This window comes from Protopterus annectens, chromosome 7.part0 (assembly GCF_019279795.1).
Source record: "Protopterus annectens isolate FY-2018-M chromosome 7.part0, PAN1.0, whole genome shotgun sequence".
Taxonomy (NCBI): Eukaryota; Metazoa; Chordata; order Ceratodontiformes; family Protopteridae; genus Protopterus; species Protopterus annectens.
Window position 1 is genome coordinate 40,402,112 of NC_056739.1, and position 23,747 is coordinate 40,425,858.

Below are 23,747 nucleotides of genomic sequence, written 5' to 3' on the forward strand. Positions count from 1 at the left end.
GGGAATGATGAATTAAATTTTCCACAAGGTTGGCACAGTCTGTTTGGTAATGGATCTGTTAATTAGTAATGAAATAGGATAAGCTATGGCTGTGGATGCGAGTTGGAGGTATTCAGTGGAGAGGTTGCCGGCGGCAAGGGTGGTAGGTTTGAGTTTAGCTAAGAATATTTGTATAGTGGATGTTTGTACTGGCTTGAATGAGAAGGGGATGGTGTTTTTTGTAGGTCTTAGGGGGTTGTGGGATGTCGGTGGGAGAAGAATATGTTATGAGTCTGAGTATAGAGGAGGTGAAATAGTTGTTAAAGCTGCAGGCTATGTCTAAATCTGTGACAGTTGTATTTAATTTATTTAATTGTTCATCCAATTGGAAAGATTTTTGTGTTATTTAAATGCAGTGGATGACTGATTTTGTTATTCTGATGAAGTCTCCAGTGGTCGAGACGAAAGTGCTTAATAAATGCATTTTGTGTTATTAAACAAGAGTTCTCGGATTTCCCTGGTTTTATGTCAGCCTGGCCATTTTGATTTTTTGTTTCTACTGCAACCTTTTCCTGTGTTACCACAGTTTACTTTGGTTCCACCTTGGGGTAGACTTGATCTGCAAGTGAGCAAATTGCTCTGTTGTTGCTGCTGTAGTTGGGTCAAAATCCATGTTGTTATGTTGTTTGTTGTTGAGGATGTCATTTTATCAAATATAGTCTAGTATTTGGTAGCACTTTTCAAGAAGTTTTGTGAGTGGACAGAGGGTAGAAATGCGTCAAAATTCATTACCCAATGAAGGGGTGGAGACTTTTGCAAGTAGTATCACCAGTGCATGTTGGTAGCTGTGGGTCTTCAGTTAGGTAGTGAGTATGAGCAGTGCATTTTGGGAGCTGTGGGGCTTCAGTTGGTAGTGAGGGTTAAGGTGAACATTAATGTAAGTGATTTGCTGAGTCTTTCACTGCAAAGTTGAATAATATCCGGATTGATGGTACGGGATAATGGCTGCTAGGGATAGTCAATGTTTTCAATTTGGTTTTGTTTATCTGCTCTACTAATGAGCTTGAAATGAAATGCTGGTTGCTAAAGACATTTTTGAAGAGGAAGAGAAGGTTTTATATGGGCAGTCATCACTAAATGCAATCTTGAGTATTGACAAGTACTTCTGCGGTATTACATTGGGTTTAAATGGTTAGGCTTAAAATGGCCTCCAGGTTGATAGCCTAGTAATCTCTTATGATCCTATGATCCTATATGGGGGGAGTTTAAAGGGTTTCTTGCACAAGAGAGGCTACTGATGTTATTGCTAAGTTGGGTAAGGTGTGGGGCCATAACTCTAGTCTTCAGCATGATTTTGGAAAGAGACTAGATTTTACAAAGTTTTTCTAAATTTCTTAGAGTGTGCTAGAGTAGTGTTTTGAGTAGATCTGCAGTACTCAGTTTTTGCATTATTAGTGGCAAGTCTAGTTGGAGTCTATAGCATGCATTGTATTTGCCTAGAATTAGAAGGGTCAGCTTTCCAGGTAGACCATGCATTATGTCTGAGTTTCTTACATTGTTAGATGTTGTCTGTGATTGAAAGACTTGGTTTGTCATGCCTTTTGTTTTTCCTGTTGGGATAAAGTCTCTCTTGCACAGGAAAAAGAAAACTGTAGAAGGCAGAGATGCAGTAACCTGTTCAGTGTAGTTGCAGAGGGTAGACCAGTTGATGTTAATTAAGATTATTAGATTAGCTACTGGGGATGATTCTAGTCTTAATAATTTAGTGAAGAGTTTTCTTAGCTTTTAGGGACCAGGTACTGTAAATTGCACAGTGGTCACAGTGTGAAAGTGGAGTTAGCAATATTAGGTCTGGAATCCTCAGTAATAATTGAGTAAGATTATAGGAAGTTTTATCTCACCAAGAACCAGGGGTTTATGGTGTTTTGCATGCTTAAGAATGATATTTAAATGTTATTTCTGTACAGGTAATAGAGACATGGTTGTGATGTATATTACTGCTATAAAACATTTAACATGCCCCAAGGAGTAATTGAACTAGTAGTCAATTTTTGTCATTTTTGGACATAGTGTCACTTTTAGCTAGCACTAGCTTTATTAATTAATTAACTCATTACAGCTGAGTGATGCTTCCAGGTATTTGTCCAGTTATATCCTACTGATGCATCTAGGCACCAAATATTGTTTGCTCACGTTTGCATTAATAATGCCAAAACCATGTTACATACAAAGAATTAAGATTTCATCTTAAAGCTTACACAATGGCAAATACAACTGTATTGATATTTGACCTCTGCTTAATGCAGGTAGAGAGATATTAATTGTTGTTCATATAATATTCATTTGTATTGTCATACCTGGACAGTCAAGCAGCACACAGAATGGTTTAGCCTCATATGGAATCTCTCAGCTGAATGGATGAAATGTCACTAACAGTATGTGTGTAACTTGAGTGGTGGCCAAGATATTATAAGTTGTTTACAAAATATTGCACACTTAATAGTTATTGTGTTTACTGTGACTTATAAAATCTTGTTTAAGACCCAGAACCCAAAGAATACTACCATTATAAAATAGTTTATGCTGAAGAGTTTGCATGTACATGTCTTTAGTAACCCCTGAGCTTCCAGACATATGAACATTTGTTTGAAATGTGAGGACATAATTTGATTCCATCAAAAAGCTTAGGCTCTGCCCACTGGGACTCACTGTGCAAACTTCCAGAGCTCCATTGAAGGGAAGGTCATTGTCCCACTGTACTCATCCCTCATTAGATCCATTATAGAATACAACGCCCCATTTGGTATGTACCTCTCAAGACATCTGCCACAACTGGAAAGGCCGCAGGAATACCTCAGTAAAAGAATCAATGGCCTAAAGCAGATGCCCTATGCTGACTGCCTTAAAAAACTCCAGCTATACTCTGTCGCATATTGTCTACTCCGAGGCAATCTCTGCTTAACATACAAAGCCATGTCAAACCCAGAGCTGTTGGACATGCTACACTTAAAGAAATACCAATCCCTCAGAGCCACATGCTCCAGGGATCTAAACCTAGTCATCACAATAAACAAAACATGCTGGAGGGATAGGTTCCTGACCCAGAGATTCCCCAGACTCTGGAATAGACTGCCCATACATGTCAAGCAGAGCACCTCTTTGGTCCTCTTCAAAAAGAACCTTGATGATTGGATGGGAGAAAGTAAATTCACCCCGGGGAGCACGTCAGTCACCCTGCTAGACAGGGGTCCAGGGAAGTTAATACTGTGGGAAGAAATATCCAGGGAATTGTTATGGCTAGGCTTGTATAGGCCCTAGGGCCGATAGCCTAGTACTAACCTATGAACCTTGATGAGTTCCAGGCCCATTCTCTGAAAAAAAAAATGGCATAGCTGGTAGAGAGGTATGTGAAAATGTTTGAAGAGTATTTTAACAAGGATTCTGAAATGGCAAGCACTTTATTACAATGCTGAAAAGGTCAAGCTTCAAACTGGAGCCATTTGTTGTTACTGTTACATGTTCAGATAACACAAGTGAGGTTTTTGAAATGTGAATGTGAAGGCAGACAAAATGCAGCAAGGCCAAGGTTGGAGTGAACAGCACTGGCTTATAGTGGTGTTATGATAGTTAAAATAAGAAGCTCTTGCTGTAGTTCGTGTGATAAATTGTGTCTTTTTAGTAAGGGATGGAGCTATGTGCAGATAGGACGTCTGCCAGGTATGCATTTGTATGCTAACTGAAGTCAGGGGAAGGTTGCTTGAAAAGTTAGGTAAGAAATGCAATAACTATCCATTATATTGCAGGTGGGAGCCCCTTAAAAGAAGTAATAGGGAGACAATGAGCAGCGTAAGGCTTAAAATGGTCAGAAATGTACATGATTTATCATGGGCTTGAGATGTTGTGATTAGGCAGAGAGGCTGTCAAAGGTCACAGTTTGTTAATTCTGATATTTTAAAAACTGTTCCCATCCAGGAATCAAAATTAGATTTAAATGAATTAGTATTAGGTGATAACTTATTCCCACATTTCAACAATGGATGGGCACTTTCCTGATATTTCTGTATCTAGCTTGATGGACTTGGGCATCCTGATGCAATATAACAATTGCCTAATGTACACTGACAACCAGTTCATTGTCAGACAAATACAGTATGTGAGAGATGTAGTTACACACTGACATTGGAGGTTAGACTCTCACATATAGGCACAAATAACAACAAAAAGGCTGTCAGTGACACACACAAATCACTCACTGCACCCACAAAGCACCACACACAGACCCACATATGTGCTCACATGTAACTTACCAAAACCTCAAAGTCCTCTCAAGAGCAGCCCTCAGATACCCTCATCATAACACATAAAGCCACATCCAAAGGTGAAACACTCCATGGCTCAATATTCTGGTCACAGGAGACTCCATTGTGAGACACACGGATCTCCTTCTTGCCAGGCTGGATAAGGAGAAGGTTATAGTTAGTTGCCTGTCAGGAGCCAGGATTCAACAGATCACGCAAACACTCAGGTCACTTGCAGATTTTGGCCCCATATTTTTGGTCTGTTTTTCATAACATTGTGATTTTCAAACAAATTGGTAGTAAATCATTAAAGATTTAAGTTAGATAGGCATTTGAGTTTCAGAATTCATATCCTTCAGAAAATTAATGCTAATACAAAACCTGTTATTCTATCAACTTTCTAAGTTTGTAAGAGCAATATTTAAAAATTGTCCCTAATTTTGGGCCTTTGTCCCACTTTTATTTATGGCTCTTTCCAGATTTCTTGCTCTAAGAGGTTAAGCTGGTTAATAAGTGGTTATGACTTGCCCCTAAGTACTAGTATGATTCAGTCATAGTACATGAAGGTATGAATAAACTCAGACATGCCTCCTTGGACTATATGAAGAGAAACATGATTCAGCTCTCAGAATATGTTTCACAGCCAGGTATGAGCCTAGCATTAAGCAGCATTCTACTGTTTCTAGGAAATGATCCACTTTAACAATTGGCATAGCTACTGCCATCATTCCAAAGTGGTCCGATACTTTTCAGCTTGGGATCACATTGTTGACAGGCCACTCTGCTTTGCCAAGGAATGGTCTTCACCTTTCACCTCTAGGCTTTCAGATATTGGCCTAAACATTATCCACCCCATAGTGCCTTTTTTAAGGCATTTTCAAACAGACAAACCTTCCAACATAACAAAAGCTACTGAGGACAAGTTAAAGGTGTTATTACTCAATGCTAGGAGTTTCAACAAGAAACTACACTCCCTGCAAGCTCTCCTCACCCTGGACAATGTTGATGCCTGTGCTGTTACTAAAACATGATCCAAAGCCATGGAAAGCACTCTGGCAGTGCACGGCTATGACGCCTTTCATACATTCTGACCACCCACTGAACATGAAAGAGCAAAAGGCAGAGGTGCACCCATGTACATAAAGGATAAGCATACATCAAGTTTGGTCAAACAGTATGACAGGTTTGAGCTACTCATGTCCAACCAACCATGAGTTACTATATTCTTGCTAGTTACAGGTCCCCCACTATGAACATGGAAACCCATACATCATACCTGAAGTTACTAGAATCACTCACCATCCAGCCCAATACCATGTTCATGGGTGATTTTAACTACCGCTCCATTAATTGGAAGGTATACATGACCACTAACATGTAGCCCCAAAGATTTCTTGACTTTATAAATTCAAATGCCCTGGGGCAGCTAGTCTGCACTTGCACTGGGGGAACAAATAGATCTGGTACTCACTAATATGGGACAGTGATGCACCCACCCCCCAAGTGTGATGTCCTTACTGGTAAGACCAGATAACAAAAAAGTCTCCCTTGAAATAAAGGTAAAACTAGTCCCCCCACCTAACCCCCATAACCTTAAGAACTTCTCTAAGGTAAATTACTACTTATAAAGGGATGGCATAACTAGTCTCAAAATCCAGAAAATACAAAGATAACTAGTCTCAAAATCCAGAAAATACAAAGACCTATGCAGACCATATAAATAACTGCATAGAAATGACAGTACTGGACCAAAATCAACACAGGTCAAACTGCAAAAATAAGCCACCCTGGTGGACTCCCGGTATTAATAGGTTGTTTAACAAAGAAAGAAAATTCTGTCTAGAAGTAAGAGGGAATGTGTACAACAGAGCATAAAGTCTCTCATTAGTCTAGAAAAGCTAATCAGAGAACTAGTCAAGCCTCTATAAGCAGACTTTGAGGTTAAAAACAGGATCAAAAGCTAAGGATAACAGTAAGGCATTTTTCAGTTATATCCACCATCTTAAGGTCAATGCCCAACAATGTGTGGAACTGACTGTAGATGGCATCATCTATACTCATCCAGAATATATAGCAAATCTGCTGGCCGATAAATTCAGCTCATATTTCACCTCCCCATTACTCCAGTTCTCCCCCAAGAAATACCCTCCATCACTCCACCACCAGTTATCACAGAAGAACAGGTTGCCTTTGCACTGTCTAAAGCTAAAACATGGCTTCATTGGGGCCTGACGATATATGAGGTTGCCTCTTAAATAGCTTAAATCATGTCCATTAGGATCTCTATTTAACCACAGCATCTGGATTGGCTTTGTCCTGATAGAGTGGAGGGCAGCAGTAGTCATCGCTCTGTATAAAAGGGGACCATCTACAGACCTGGGAAATTACATATCCATAAGTTTGAACAGTATATATATATATATATATATATATATATATATATATATATATATATATATATATATATACATATACATATATAAGGCCATGGAAAGAATAATCATGGACCTAATAAATAAGGACATAGGAAACCTTCAAACACTGGACATGACTCAATAATGCTTTTTCAAGGACAGGTCATGCCTACTGAATCTGGTGGTTTTCTTTGAGAAAGTCAGTAAGACCATGGATGAGGGCAAAACAGTAAATATCACCTACCTCAACCTGGCCAAGGCATTTGACACAATTCCCCATTGAGATATTAAAAATAAACTCATAAAACTGGGCATAAATCCCTTTGTCACCAGATGGATATCCAATTGGCTCATGGACAGGACACATTTAGTTAAAGTGGTTGAATCCAGATCTAGCAAGAGGCCAGTTACTAGTGGTGTGCCACAGGGCTCAGTGATTGGCCCACTCCTCTTTAGAATATACTTTTCTGAAGTCAAGGTTAATGTGGAAGGCCTCTTAATGATAAAGTCTGCTGACAACTGCAAGATTGGGGCAATTACTGAATCCCCCAATAATGTAGATATCCTTCAGGAGGGTTTAGATCAGAAAAATGATTAGTGCCTGAACCATGGCCCAAAACTAAATGCAAAAATGCATAATCGTACCCTTTGGGATGTCAAATACCCCTGCAAATTACATCAATAGCACACCCCTAAGAATAAACTCAGAGGTGAGACATCTAGGTACACAGATAAACAGTAGCCTGAACTTTGACTGCCATGTGTCCACAGTGTTGAGGAAGTCTATGTGGCACAACTTATAAGTAAAGGTATGTCATCCAGAGTCAAGGAAAATATAGTCCCGCTGTACTCAGCCCTCATTAGGCCAATAACTGAGTGCAATGCACCATTTGGTATGGACTTGACTAGGTACTTACAGCAGCTAGAGAAACCTTAGAGGTTTTTCACAAAGAAAATACAGGATGTAAACATGTAATTTGCAGACAGACTAAAAACCTTATCTTTTTACTCTGTTCTCCTACCAACTATTAATGTATGACCTATGCCAAACCTACAAGGCACTCACAAATCCAGCTCTGATGGAACTGATACACATCCACAAGTCAAACAGCACAAGAGCCACCCAATCTAGGGATCTAAACTGAGTCAGCAACTCAAACAAAACATGCTGGAGAGGCAGATATCTATCTCAGAGATTGCCCCCTCTTTGGAACAGGCTTCCTGGTCACATCTTCCTTGGCCCTCTACAAATGCAGTTTGGATCAATGGATGTGGAATTGCAAATTCACACCTGGGGTAGTCCCAGTGTCCCTTACAAACATGGGCAATCTGTAAGATACTGAAGGCATAAGCACCAATGCATGCCATCCTCTTGCCCCTAGGGGCTGTTTATTAGGTAAAATGTGGTTATATTGGCTAGGCTTGTAAGGACTCTTAAGCCATTAAACTAATAATCTCCTATGAACGTATGAACCTGACCCTAACTGGCAATTGGTCCCATAATCTAGAGATAACCTGTATAATAAATTTATTCCTGAGTGATTTATTACAATTAGAGATGGTAAAATGTATGTTTTCATATCTATGATTTCTCAGATTCTGAGATAACTAAACATTATAGATTGCCTGTAACAAATCATCATGGGAAATTGTATAAGCATTGATAATCTTTCCCCTTATAAACCTAAAATGCAAAGAATATAAATTTATAAATTCAGAGCACAACACTTATCCTGATAACTTAAAGTTTGAAAAGAGGGAATCATTTTAGTAAATTTCCTCTATAGTGATTGTTATGATACAAGTTGAGTCCTATTACATATACAAATTGAACTATAATACTCTAAGACTGGGTGAATATACATTTTATACAAATGGACCAGATTATGTTCATCTTTTAAAGACAGAGCTTTAATATTTAAACCCATTAAGTAAAAAACACATTTTCTAATATTATTGATGTGAGCAGAGAAAGACAGATCAAAAAATAACAGTATTCCTAAAACTTTATAGCTGTTAGTTTCTGGCATTTAGAAGAAGATTAGGTTTAGTAGTCAGTCTCCTAAAATATATGACATTACATCTAGAAAATTGTTGAAGTAATTCAGTAATTAAAGAGTAATCGCCATCACTATTTAATGTAAAGCCCACCTTGCAGTCATCTGTATATTTCACTTGCCAAGAGTATTTAATAAAAGGACTTGTAGAAGACACAAGATGGAACAAAAATGGACCCAGCACCAACCCTTGTGGGACTCCAGATAACAAAGGTAAAAATTCAGAATTACATGCATTTATTAATACATGGTTTGTATGCCCTGTTAACCAACTAGCAATCCAGTGGGTTAAACATGGATTAAACTTATAGTTAACAAGAGATAAAAGAATAGATTAATGAGAAATAATGTCAAAAGTTTTTGCTAAATCCATATAAATTACACCGACTGATAGTTGTGAATCTAATGCTAAGATTACGTGATCATAAAACTCAACCAAATTAGTAAACATACAATGTCCAGAAGAAAAGCCATGTCGGTATGTGTCATCATATATCATATAATTTCCTGGGTCCATAAGCAATTTCCACAACTTCTTTCAAATTAATTAGAAGTTAAACTATTGGATATATATTTAGATATATCTAGCTTGTTACCTTTTTTATATATTGGGAAAGACGCACTACAAATACCCTCATTAATTGGATACTTGTCTCAGCCTCATCCAAATATCACAATCCTGAAACTCTTCCTGATTCCCTGAGTGACCATTCACCCATAAAGGGGATAAGATATACAAACCACCTCCCTAAACCACACAGATATATTACAAGACATGATATCTCCAATTTTAACCCAGAGATACTAAGCATGCTCATATCTAGAGTAAGCTGGGATTTCCTCACCCAGCTCCCCCTAGATGAAGCACTCATTGCTTTCAACTCTACTTTTCTGGATATTGTAAACTCATTAGCCCCACCTCGTAAAATTAGGACAAAAGCAAAAATATCTCCTTGGCTAACAAAAAGCACAAGAACTCTCATGCGGTCCAGAGACAAGTCCTGGAAAAAATGGCTACAGACAAAAGACCAAAAGGACCTACAAAGATATGAAGAACAAAGAAACCTAGCTAAAAGACTAATCAATAAAGACAAAAAAGATTTTTATTATAACCCTCCTTCAACACTAAAATCTGACCCAAAAAATTCTGGAATGCTATCAATCAAACACTTCATCCAGGAAACCCCACATCACCTAGCCCCACCCCAGATAAGACACCAGTAGATACTGCCAACACCTTCATTACTTACTTTGTAGATTCTATATCCAAACTCTTTAACTCAAACAGCTCCCATAAAATGTACCCCATAAACCCAGATTTCTCTTCTACAACTACCACTCCCAAAATCTTCTCCCTTAAGCCCATCCCCACGACATGTATCCGAATCCTACTCTCCAAACTAAAATCATGCTCAGTATCTGCGGATAACATCCCATCTTACTTTCTTCAGGCAGCTTACCACTCCCTAGCCTTTCCCATCTCCATCATCATCAACCGCTCAGTCTCTGAATCCAAAGTACCATCTATCTGGAAACAGTTCTATACCCTACCCATCCACAAAGGAGGTAACTCCACTGAAATCTCTAACTTTAGACCTATTGCCATCCTCTCCCCACTGTCAAAGGTTCTAGAAAAATGCATACATACTCAAAACATGGATCATCTCTCTCAAGAAAACCTTTTACTCCCACACAACATGTTTTTTGACCTAAAAATAGCACCTACACTGCACTTCTATCCTTTCTAAATACTATTTCCATGGCCAGAGATGACCAAAAACTAATCTTCTGTCTCGTTCTTAATCTCTCAAAATCCTTTGATACGGTCTCTCATACTCTACTATTAAACAAACTGTCTAACCTCAATTTCTCCCCCAAAACAGTTGCATGGTTCAAAAGCTATCTAAACGATAGGCTCCAATCTGTAAAATGGGACGCTGCCTTATCTACTCCCCTTCCAATACATATGGGTGTCCCTCAAGGGTCCATTCTAGGGCCATTACTTTTCAACATCTTCACAAACCTGCTCTACACCTCCTGTCCACACTCTTCTATTATTCAATACATCGATGACTCTACAGTCATAACAATAGCAAACTCCCACTCTGAACTCTTAACAGTTACCCAGTCATCCTTTAACTCAGTAGAAACATGGCTCTCAAACAACCAACTCATCCTCAACCCTAAAAAAACAAAACTCATTCTCTTTCTACCTAAAACAGCCAATCACATAAAGACCTTGTTTACTATCCAGTCACTCAACAAGACCAACTAAAATTCGACCTCCATATAAATAATTGTATCAGGAAAACACGCCTTAAACTAGGTCTACTCTACAGAAATAACAAACTTCTTACTCAGGAAGCAAGAATAGCCCTCACCCATGCCTTCCTTCTTCCCTGCTTAAAATACTGCTCACAAATCCTTACTAACCTAAACTCCTCTCTGCTTACCAGACTTGAGACTACATACCACAAAGTAGCTAGATTTGCAACCCAGCAATCCTATAGATCGTACCACTGCCTCTCCCTAAGACACTTAAACTGGCTAGAACTGCCCTACCTTCTCCTCCTGTCTCAGCTCCAAACCATACACTCCATTCTTTACCGGCCTTCCTTCTGTCCAGCCTTACACTCAATCATCTCCCACTATGCTCCAGCAAGAAACCTCCGAAGCTCTTCTCAAGACCTCTTAAAAATCTACAAGGCAAAATCTAAATAATCTGGATGTAATTTATACAGCTACCATCCCTCTATCGAATGGAACAAACTTCCCCATGAAATTTGAACAAACATGCATCCCAAAACATTTAAACTAACTCTAAAAGAATATTTATACAGGAAATGGATCTGCCAATGCTCAACCTCCCCCCTTGAAAACCTCTTTCACCTCTCCGATCAAAGTGTTCCTCTTTCACTATACTTGTATTATATCCTGTTAGACAAATTACAATAAATGTCTCTCCTGTTAACTCTTTTATACTAACTACTTCTTTACAAATTGCCATGCTGTAATCTAGTTGTTTTTTTTAAATGCTACTTGTATAATATCTGATCAAATGTTGTTATATGTAAGTACTTGGAGCTTTTCTCCCTGGGCCTCTGCTGAAAAAGAGCTTCAGCTCAGACAGACATACCCAGTCAACAAATGTAAAATAAAAATAAATAAATAAAATAAGTGAAGTTTTCCAGAGTAGAGGAGCAATACAATTTGTAATCAGACAATTAAAAATCTGAGATAGCAAAGGTAACAAATCTTTATATGGTGAGCCAAAGCCTCAGGAATTAAATCAGGGCCCATAGAAGTATTTTTCCAGTCCTATTAAAAAGCATGAAAAAATAAGTCTGATATTGTAATAGGAAAAGTGCAAGCTGTTGTAGAAACTAACTCAACGTTAATAGGATTGTCACTAGAAAGTGAAGACTGAAAACACGATCTATTGAAATCATTAGCTATTTTATAGGAGTCAAATCCGATACTTACATTAATCTCAACTGTTAAACACTCAGTCTTAATGATAGAATTTATATATTTCTATTTCTATATTTTTATTTACAGAGTCATTCACAGTTGATTTTTCATATTTTAATTTTTAACTCTTAAAAGATGCTTGAATAATTTAGTAATGTAGGTTAATTTCATTTTTTTCTCTAATGAAGGAGATAATCTATATCTATGAAACAATCGTTTTTTGTAGGTATCATACACAGTTCAGAATCCCACCAATAAGAAAGCTTATTTTTCTTAAGAGCACAATGTTGGGATACCCCAGCCATAGAACCCATTACTTTATTTTCTAATAATCAATACCCTCCACCACACTTCTGTCCTTTATTGAACCAATTAAAAGAATTTATTTTTTCTGAAATTTGTTTATAATTTAATTGTTTTAGTATCTCTGGTAGATTGCAGTTGCATTTGACCAAACAGAATGTTGGATATAACAAAACAGTGATCAGAATTGCTCAGAGGAACAATTACGATTTTATTAGTCGGGACCTTAATCATTTGGAACATATAATGTTGAGCTAATATGTCTAGAGAATCTTGTTCTAGTGTTTTATTAGAAGTATCCCATTTTTGGGAGATAATTTAAGTCATCTATCAAAATGACGCATTTATGTTCAAGATAAGGTCTCCAAAATTGAAAGAATTCCTTGTGACTTTTAGCATTCATTGAGGGTATCCTGTAAGAGTATTTAAGTCATATAGTACCACAGCCAGCTGGGGAACAAATGTGTACAATTGTCTTCATATTAATAGATAGCAGTATGTGTAATTGCATTATGGAAATTAATAATACCGCAACCTCCATTGTTTTTATGTGGTCTAAGGCAGTTGAGTTTATTATAATATGAAAAATTAAGGTTGGAGGAATCCAAAACTACAGTAATATCAATTTCCCCATCTGTAAAATGAAAGATACATCTATAAATGTATTTCCTAGACTACTAGCATTACAATAATATAACTTCAAAATTATTAATTCTTATGTCCAGTGAGGTATTTGGCACTTGTATTAAACTATGAAATGGCCTAAAATGTTTCTTAATCTAGTAGATAGTAAGCTAAAAATGAAACTGGAACCATAATGACATGGGTGTAGTCCACCCTGCCTGGCAGGTGGCTTAGAAGATTACAGAGCTGTTAACAAGCTTTCCATGCTCCAATGGTGCAGGGTTTGATTCCCTCCCCCTCCACTGCCGAATTGTGTGACTCTCAGCAAGTCACTTACGTAGGCATCACTCCTGGGCTGAGTCTGAAAAAGGTCCATTTAAATCAGTGCTCTACTCTGGAATACAAATAATAAATAAATAAATAAAAATAAAATCCTTAGCAAACATGATGGTCAGTAATAAATTCTTCCCAATAAGTGATGAGGCTCACATTTTAAGTAGTACAAAGTAGTTTTAACCAGATCTTGTAAAAAACAGCTTTAGAGTGTGCATAATCATGCTGTTTGGAATTATACACTGATGTTTTCATTCGCTAAACTCTGTAAAATCTCAAGCAAACTATTTTCATGTGATTTAAATGGATAAACTTAAATCATTAATACTATAATGAAGAAAACATATAGAATAGGATATTGGACCTTTTATTAGTTTGTACAACAAGACAGGACAATCAATTAGCCTCAAGCCAGAAAGGCAGGAATCTGTAATCTGATTACAATCATAGTTACTTGTCTTGTAATGTTTTTACCATAGAATATACGGTGAAGTAAAAGGTTTATAATAGTGTAAAGATAATGAAATGTGGCTGTATGGAAAGAATAAAAAGAGGGGACAAGATAATGCTGAGATACAGGCGGGAGTGGGTGGATAATTGGGGGCAGAGTTGGTAGTGAATGAGTAAAAAAATGTGAGGATCTGAAAAGCATATTGGGCAGAGAAGGTAAGAGGAGGAGCATGGCGATTATAAAAGAAATGAAGTGGTGTGGGTGGGAGTGGGGTAGGGTAGAGGAGTGGACCAGCACATTGCTTCAGTGAAAGATAATCAGAAAAGGCCTTGAAGGTGATGTAACAGACAGCTATAAGTGATGGAGAGGTTTCAGTACTTTAAGGGAGAATGAATGGGAAGGGAGGGAGGAAGGAGAAAAAAAAACAGACACTCATAAAGCAGTGCAAAATGGAAGTATAGGTAAGCAGCAGACGTTGTGTATACAATAACAAATCTGTCAAAGTATAGGGAGATTTAGTTATCCAGTAGCAGCAGGTAAAAGACTCACTTAAAAACATCAAGTAACACCAATATCCCACAAGTACACACATATTAGGTTAGATTAAGGGCACATAGAAGCTAACTTACTTACCTCAATAATGAAGAGCCTTTAGAAGGATTAGTACATGATGCCTGACTTTGACAGAATATATTCGGAGAAAGAAAGTAATTAATGCTGGAGACAAAATTTCCACAGCCCAAACATGGTGGAATCTTTCAAGGAGCATGGAGAAATCTAACTGTTCAGATGTCTAGGGTTTTTATGGGGATGGAATATTTTAAGAATCCTGTGAACACCCTTAGTTTAATAATAAAGAGTAATTAGAAGGGTCAGTAGATAGTGTCTGTCCTTAGCAAAATCCATCCAGGGACAGCAAGTGCTTACTTACAGCTGGAGGCAAATTTGCCACCTTCTAAAGATGGAGGAAACCTTCCAGGAGAGTGGAAGAATCCAGCTGTATAGGAGTCCAGTGATGGTTGAGGGCTTTTACAAGGATGGAATTATTTCATATTCCTGTGAACCCTCCAATGTTTTAAGTAGCTAAGAGTCTGCTGCCCACAGAGGAATGATGGATAAGAATGTGTAGAAATACAATTTCCTAATAAAATTGAGGGAAGGGGAGACATAGGTGACAGCAAGGTGAGAACTAAGACTCTAAAGGATGAATATAAAGACTTCTAGATTAAATAAGGTACAGAGACTGTTTATTATCATATCAAATCTTCCATGTTTAATTATGAAATCAGCCTGGTTCAGTGGTTGAAAACAATAAATAATGTATTCTTTACATACACCAGAAAACTAGAGGGAAATTCTGATTGCATCATTAGGGGTAATATAATGACATTAGCACTAAACTGCAGGGCACAGCAGATGTATGTGGATACTTTTCAGCAGCCTTCACAATAAGCAAATCATATCTCAGAGTACTTTAAAGGCAATGCAAGGCATATATAATGTCATGTAAGGAGTTATAATGCATCTTATCCAAAAGCACTCAATGCGCTTAGTAATGTTAGATAACAGAACTGTGTGGGCTGCAAAGGACAGAACATGTCTCGTGAGCCTTGTGGATAACAGCAGCATTTGACAAAGGACTAGCAGTGCATGCTACTTATCCTAACCTGGCTAAGGCTTTCAACACTATCCTAAATAAGGAAACAGATGGAAAAGTAAAAGCACTAATAGTCAATCTATACATGCATAATTCAATAGGTAAAATACAGCCTAACAGGATACAACAAGTCTGGATCAGGTGGTACCTGCTATTTTACCAGTGGACTTCAACTTGACTCTGCAGGGCTATTCTTAGATGTAAACGTGGAAAATGCAGTATAAATAGGTTCCTAAGTTCACAGGTAAGTACTAGGCTAGCTGCCCTTATGGGCCATTTTAAATCTAGCCAATTCCCCTTTTTATGCTCAAAATTACCTATCCTATTGGGTTATAGATTGGCCTTACCCATTCCATGATCGATTATTATATATTAGCCCTAATGAAAATAACCGGGATCATATCAGTGATAGTCTGAGGGGACCCATGCAAGGGATAAAGCATGTAGGAGCTGCACCTGTCCATTAGTAGTACGGGGGGCTGTTCTGATGCCCATCCATAGGTCTAAGTTGCACTTGAAAATGGACAGGCTGAACTTTGTTTCATGTGGATGAGGAGTCTGTTCCACAGCAGTGATATACTCTGCTTAATATACCTGTCCCTACAAAACATTCTGTTGAAGAGGTTTAAATCCTTAGACCTAGTATTTCTGATGCCATTTCACTTGCTGATGTGCAGTAAATCCATCAATAATGGGTCAGAGAATGACTTGTATGCCAGACACAGGTCACCTCTGTAGAATACCAAGTACAGTGACAGGGGTTTGAGTCAGACCATATAGGACATGTTGTTTAACTCTATCATTTAGTAAAGTATGTCTGTGGGAGTTTGAATTGTTGCATGCGTCTGGTCAGATACATGCCAAACGGAGCATTATATTTAAATTACTGGCTTAAAGAGCACTGAATATAGGGGGGCAATACCATCCCTAGATCTAGACACAATCTCTTTGTTTATCAGCTGTGCAGTATAGATGGCTTTCTTACAGCAATAGACACGTGTTGGTCAAATTTAGGTCACTGTCAAAATAAGTTCCCAAATTCTAAAAACTGGGTCAACACTTAGGAGCATATTGTTAGTGTAGCACTTCAAAGGCAATAAACAAATATACTGATTATTACAAACTGGGTAAAAAAATTAATTCAATAAATGATGCAGGTGTTCTCCAAGATAGTGTACAAAAATGTACATTTGGTACAGTCATACGTGGCCGATGCAACAATGAAAATCATACTTTTAAAGTTAATAAAAGAGACATCATGAAATTTGGCAAAAAGGCACCAAATTACTATGTAAACTGTAAAATAATACAAAAGATATTCATTAAAGATATAGCAACACTGATAATTCATACTCTAAACTGAAAAAAACACCATTTTTTAGAATGAATTAGAGGCTTAGAATAAGTAACAATAAAATTCAGACTAATCTGAATATGAAAGATAAAACATACTTTTATGAAATTATTCAAAAAACTAGTTCCTTGGCTGGCATTTTTTTTTGGCTGAGGCACAACTCCGTTTTAAATGATTTGATACTGGTTATTTTTCTCTCTCATCTTTGGTTTATTCTGCACACTATTAACAATTTAAACTCTGACTGGTGTATACGGACCATCAGAAGAGCATATTCGGCTCCCCATATATATCAAGTGACTCCAGGGAGATCATGAGTCACTTATCCGACTCATTGAATACAATGCCAGGTTTTATACCTGCCAAAGATATCTGAATCCACTTGAGGAGCTACAATTATTTTTTTGGAAAAAAACTACAGAGTTGGGAAAACATGAAATATTCTGAAAAGTTTTAAAAACGGTTTTATTCCTGATCATTTTTGCCCCCATGCCTCCAGACCATCAATCCACTTCCAAAAAGACTCAACTAATTTTTATTTGAATGGGAGACTACACTCCAGTATAGCAGAGTCAAAAGTTGTTCAGGGAAGCTGTCATACATGCAATCATGAGGGATGCTTATACTCGCTTGACATCCCAACAACTAAAAGCATCTTCTATAGTTTTGGCATCACAACCTGGCTTGGGGTAAGAGCTACTTACATCTCCACAGGGACCCAGTTTCCCTTCCCCCTAGTTAACTATCTAGCTTTTACTACACACAAACACACAAACACACACACACACACACACACACACACACACACACAAACACACAAACACATGTATGGAAAGTAAAAAAATATCAGAATGGAGTTCCAACAACTGAACTGATGAATCTATGAGCCTACTCCTCCTAAGCCATGACTAAGAATTGTATCATGAAGATTGCCATCTACGCAGGCTCCAGATGAATAAATACACCAAAATGCACTGCTCCAGGGGAGTATTAAATATGTAAGCAAAATGTGTCCTGCAAGTATTTGTACTGTTTTTCAGCCCTATAATTATCTGTCCATTACTCAGACACCATGGTCATAAACATCTGCATATTTTACAGATCCGGAATTGGAAATATTTACCCGAGGACATTTCAAAAAGGTGCAGTTAACTCCTTTCATTTCTGCAGCAAGCATGACTTTTTTTACAAGAGAGGAATATCCAGCTGTACACAACATAAAAGCTCTATTTTATCCAAGAGAAGCAGAATCAAACAATGTTTCTCTGATCAAAACTCCGGTAACTTCTAGACTACACAATTGGCAGTACAGCCTGCAAGCTTAAACACCATCAACAAACATCTGAAATCAGAAGCGAGATTACACTTTCAGTTTCAGCCATTATGCAGACTTTTTCACAACTAGTGAAGAACCACAGTATGCAGTGGCTATCCATCTGACTTCTAAATATGAACAAAAAAAAATAAAAATAAAAAATTCAGGGCTGCCATCTTGTTTTGCAGGCATTCATAACAGAAGTGTTGTATAGTCACAGGATGTTGGTATCACTGAGAAGGACTCAGGTCATAGAAAGGCAAAATGCCTTGTCACACCACTACTGCTATAAACACAACTAAATAAAGCAGATGACACCAGTAAACTACATTGAATGACACTTTGAACTTTGTTAAAACTCAGCATATGTATTAAACTGGTTCACAGCAGTTACTGGTTTCCCAGTATTTAAGCATGTTTTAGTAATTTTCTAGTTAATTTAAAACACCTTTGGCTGTACCAGCACTTTGTTTTATTGAAGTATTTTTAGACTTGAACATAAGTTTTAAATCCATGATCTCTAAGTGTATGTAAGGGGTGCAGACAGCTCACTGGTTTGCATTTGTCTTTAATTTTGTGTACATTTTCTTCCAACCATATGCATCCCAGAACTCCAAGTTATTAACCAAAGGGCATCGTTCACTTATTCATCTCATTAGCACGACAGTGACCATGCATGGTCAGGAAGCAACCTGGCATGTAAAGTGACGTGTTTACTATTGTGGCCAACAAGGCCACAACTCATAGTCAGAATACATGCAGACGTAGACCAAGCCATTAGAACGGACTTTTACAGATAGGTGTTCCACAACAGAACTGCAGAGGACAGCTCTGAAAAAGAAGTTTGTGGTGGCAGAGGTTTCCCTCCTGAAACATTCATACATATAAGCATACAGATGGACATACATACATGCACACATAGATACATAATGCAATGCACATGCATACATGTACACATAAATGCATAATACATATACGCATACAGGTATATGCAGATACAAATACACGCATGTACACACACATATACACACCCATGTGTTCATTCATGTTTATATGCATGCATACACCAATTCATGCATTGATTCCTAATGCAACAATAGACACACATATGAAAGGCATTTGACTGTATGGAAATGCACAGAAGATATCCACCACTTATAAAAGATTATCACTCTGGCATGGTGCAAGTTATTTATTTATTTTTTTATCTGTCTGTCCTGTCTAGTGACATTTTGTCCTTAACTCATTCACTCCAATGGAGCTCAGGAGGTTTGCACAGTGAGTCCCAGTGGGTGGAGCCTAAGCCTTTTGACAGAATCAAATTATGTCCTCACATTTCAAACAAATGTTCATATCTCTGGAACCATAGGGCTTATGAAAGAAGTATAAATGGCAAACTCTTCAGCGCAAACTATTTTTATAGTGGTAGTATTCTTTAGGTTCTAGGTCTTAAACTGAATTTTATAAATCACAGTAAACACAGTAACTATTACATTTGTAATATTTTGTAAACAACCTACAATATCTCAGCAACCACTGAAGTTACACAAATATTGTCAGCAACATTTTATTCATCTCGCTGAGAGCTTTCATATGAGGCTAAGGAGTTCTGTCTGTGGTACTTGGTTCTTGAGATATTTTTTCTTCTTCTTTCAGCTTTTTCCTGGTTAGGGGTCACCACAGCGAATTTCCTGTCTGCTCATAATTGGCAGTGGAATTTTACTGTGTCGAGTTGCCAGCCTGGCGCCCAACCTTCCACAGAAGGCACACACATGCACACACACCTAGGGCCAATTTAGAGTGTCCAATCCACCTACAGCATGTCTTTGGGATGTGGGAGGAAACTGGAGCACCCAGAGGAAACCCATGCGACCACAGGGAGGACATGCAGACTTGGCACAGAAGGTACCCCAGCCAAGAATCAAACCGGAGAACCTTTTGCTGTGAGGCGGCAACGCTAACCGCTGCACCACCGTGGCCACCCTGTTGAGATATGTATAAAAATGTGAAAATTATATCTGTATAAATTAATATCATAACAGCAGTTAATGTCTATTTACTTGCACTAGACAGAGGTCAAATATTGTTGCAGCTGAGTTTGCCATTGTGTAAGCTTTAAGATTAAATCTTTTAAAACCTTGTGCATCGTATGGTTTTGGAAGTATGATCAAATATGAACAAACAATATTTGATGCCTAGAGGCATCAGTAGAAGTTAACTGTAGATGCACCTGGAGGTGTCACTCGGATGTAATGAGTTAATAAGTACAGCCCAAATGTCATTTATGCAGTGTACCAGCACCACTGGCAGAAAGAGACAAAGTTCTGACAATGACACAGGTGACTCAGGTTCAGGTTTATATTAGAGCACCGAAGTTTCAAAACTTTGAGTGTTCTAATATCGACCCGTTTTTAGAGAAAGCTGAAAATATCGAAGAAACAGAAAAACTATTTTTTTCCTAGTGAAAGAATTTGGTTGTCCATTTCTGTTTCTTCGGTATTTTCAGAGCTGTGGTGGAAAGTTACGGGTCGGGTTCAGGTAAGTGTGCGATTGTGTGGATGTGAGGGTTAGGGCGGGTTAGGTGAGTTAGGGTTAGGGCGTGGATCAGGTAAGTGTGCAATTGTGTGGACGTGAGGGTTAGGGCGAGTAGATGAGTTAGGGTTAGGGCGCGGGTGAGGTGACTATGCGATAGTGACGGACCTTAGGGTTAGGGTTTGGGTTAAGGTAAGTGGATAGTTAGTGGTGTATGTATAGTTTAGTGCAGGGTTAGGTGTAAGAGTTTAGGTGTATGTGTGTGGATTGCTGTTTGTTTGGTGTGCTTGTGTTGTGTGTATGTGTTTTGGAACAGCAAATTTTTTCCCTAGGAAAAAATTCGCTGTTCTGTATGTTCAATGTTTTAAACTTTCATTGAAAAGGGTTCAGTATTAGAACACTCGAAGTTTTGAAACTTCGGTGTTCTAATATAGACCCCTCAGGTTCAACAACTGCCTAGTGCCACAGTGCTTGATAGCACTGGGTGGGAATGATGGAATCGGTGGCCAGAGCTGGCCCTGTACTACATAGGGTCCTTCAGAAGAGGGACTGGAATGCAGGTGAATAGCCTGATGGTTGGCGTTAGCCTCGCCAAGCCGCTGATATATGGTATTCTTCATAATGTGCCTACTTGGGGAAGGCATTGAGAGCCTCAGCATAACACAGATCACTTACCTCTCATACCAAAGGATGGGAAAAGCCATTCAAAGGTTTTCATTGTCAGAATGTCAGTGAGCATACAAAGCACTCTTATGGCTCTCTAATACCCTTCTCAAATAGCTCTTATCGCACCTTTGAGTAAAAGCCCTGCAGCAGAGATATGAAGGGGTTCTGACTGATTGGGGGTGCTTGATGGTCTGCAGGCACAGGGGCAAAAGTCAGAAAAAATGTTATCTATATTTTGTCTACTGTCAAGGTTATAATAATAATAATAATATTAAAAAGATGATAAAAATAATAAAATGACTGCAAGTAAGTAAGTTTGAGTTTTACCAGATTAGATGGGTGCAGCTGGCTTTCCCTGATGAGATATTTATTTCCTTTTACAAACTAGGAGTGCCATTCAGTCCTTTTAGTCCCTAAGCCTTCACTTTAGATTTGTAGAGGATTAAGGCTGGTATTTTAATAATTCCAGTCCTGCTAGCTGCACTCTGGCTTTGGCTAGACAGGACTAAGTAGAAGGGTCTGCAGAAGGTTAGTTATTAACTTGTTTTAGTTACCTGATGGTTGGTTTGAATTTTGGATGCAAAGGATAACATTAAGCTTCTCCAACTCCACATTAATGCAGCCCAGGCAGTCTAGGCTTAATGTGTTAAATCAGAATTAAATTAAATTATATTAAATTAATTGTCATTATGTCTGTTGTTTGTTACATACCTTTCTGTCTCCATTTTTCTATTATTTGGATTTTGTCAGTTTTGCATTTGGTTCCCAACTATTACAAACTATACAAAACTCCAAGCAACTGTATTAAATATTTTTCTAGGTCAGTTTTGGAACTGAAGATCCAAGTTTAAGTGACCATGTTGAATTTCCTTCATTCCTGAGGACTATTCCAAGCAATCTAAATGTGCTTGATGGAGTGATACAGCTATTGCTTTATTACAAGTGGACATGGGTGAGTGTCTTGGTTCCACGGGATTTATCTGCTCAGAAGTCTAATCTGGAGTTAAAGAAGAAGTTAGTAAAGGCTGGGATTTGTGTTGAGTTGTTTCAGGTGGTGCCACTTGATGAAATTGAAGTTCAGACGTTAGTGAAGGAGGTTATAATGTTGTCCTCAAATGTCATCATTGCATCAACATCTGCAGGTTTACTAGCACTTATTGATTATATGGCCAGAGAAAACATAACTGGAATTACATGGGTTGGTCTGGATCCATGGCCACAATATGGATCACTAAACTTTGCAAGATTTCCTAAGGTGTTACAAGGAACACTTTGGTTTACAATGGCAGTAAGACAGTTACCTGGATTTGGAAATTTCCAGTACAGTATTCATCCATCAAATGACCCTAATGATGTGTTTGCAAGGCTGTTTTGGGAAATATATTTTGGATGCAAATGGCCTGAGTATAATGCTGTTTATAAGTTACATAACAACTCAGCCATGTGTACAGGAACAGAACGTTTAACAGATGTTAAAGAAAATAGTGTTTACTTTACTGATGAGACATCTCTATATACTTACGCAACATTCAATGCTGTAACTGCCACTGTTTATGCTTTACATGAATTACAGACATGTACTCCTGGAAAAGGACCTTTCCTTAATGGATCATGTGCACACTTTCCAGATTTTCAACCCTGGCAGGTATGGATGAGGTAACTACTCCCTTTTGACAACTAGTATTACTTGAATGCATTGTTTTAATAAATGTTAAATACAGATTTACCATTTTGGCATTATTGATTGCATGTAGTTTTGAAAGTAAAAGTTCTTAAACCATTCAGTTTATCTAAAAGGCATGACTCATCTTTATGAAATGCCATGAAGTATTCATACTTTCATTATGAACTAGAGCAGTGAGGCTTCTGGAAGTACAGTGTAAGTACCAGTCAGGGAAAGAGGTCATCTTCTAATGGGAGGACATCCTGACATCTTACAGCAAACATAAGGAATATAAAACAGCTAAATCAAAACAAATAATATGCACCCCCTAACAATTACAAAATATATCATGTTGTTTTATCATTGGACATTTAATTATGACAATGGGAAATTCCTAAAGAGGTATTAAATTCTATGATTTGTATAGCACTGGAGTTATAAGAAGGTGAGTACATGTAGATACAGCCTCCCACATTATGGGGTGCACAGAGCTTGACCCTGCAGAAAATTATTTATTTTGCCTTTATTTTTAAATTTTATTTTAGTTGTTTACCATTTAGTAATTTTGCATTTGGTGAAGACTGCAAGGACATTTTTCACTGCAGTTATCTACATTAGATCCAAGAAGTA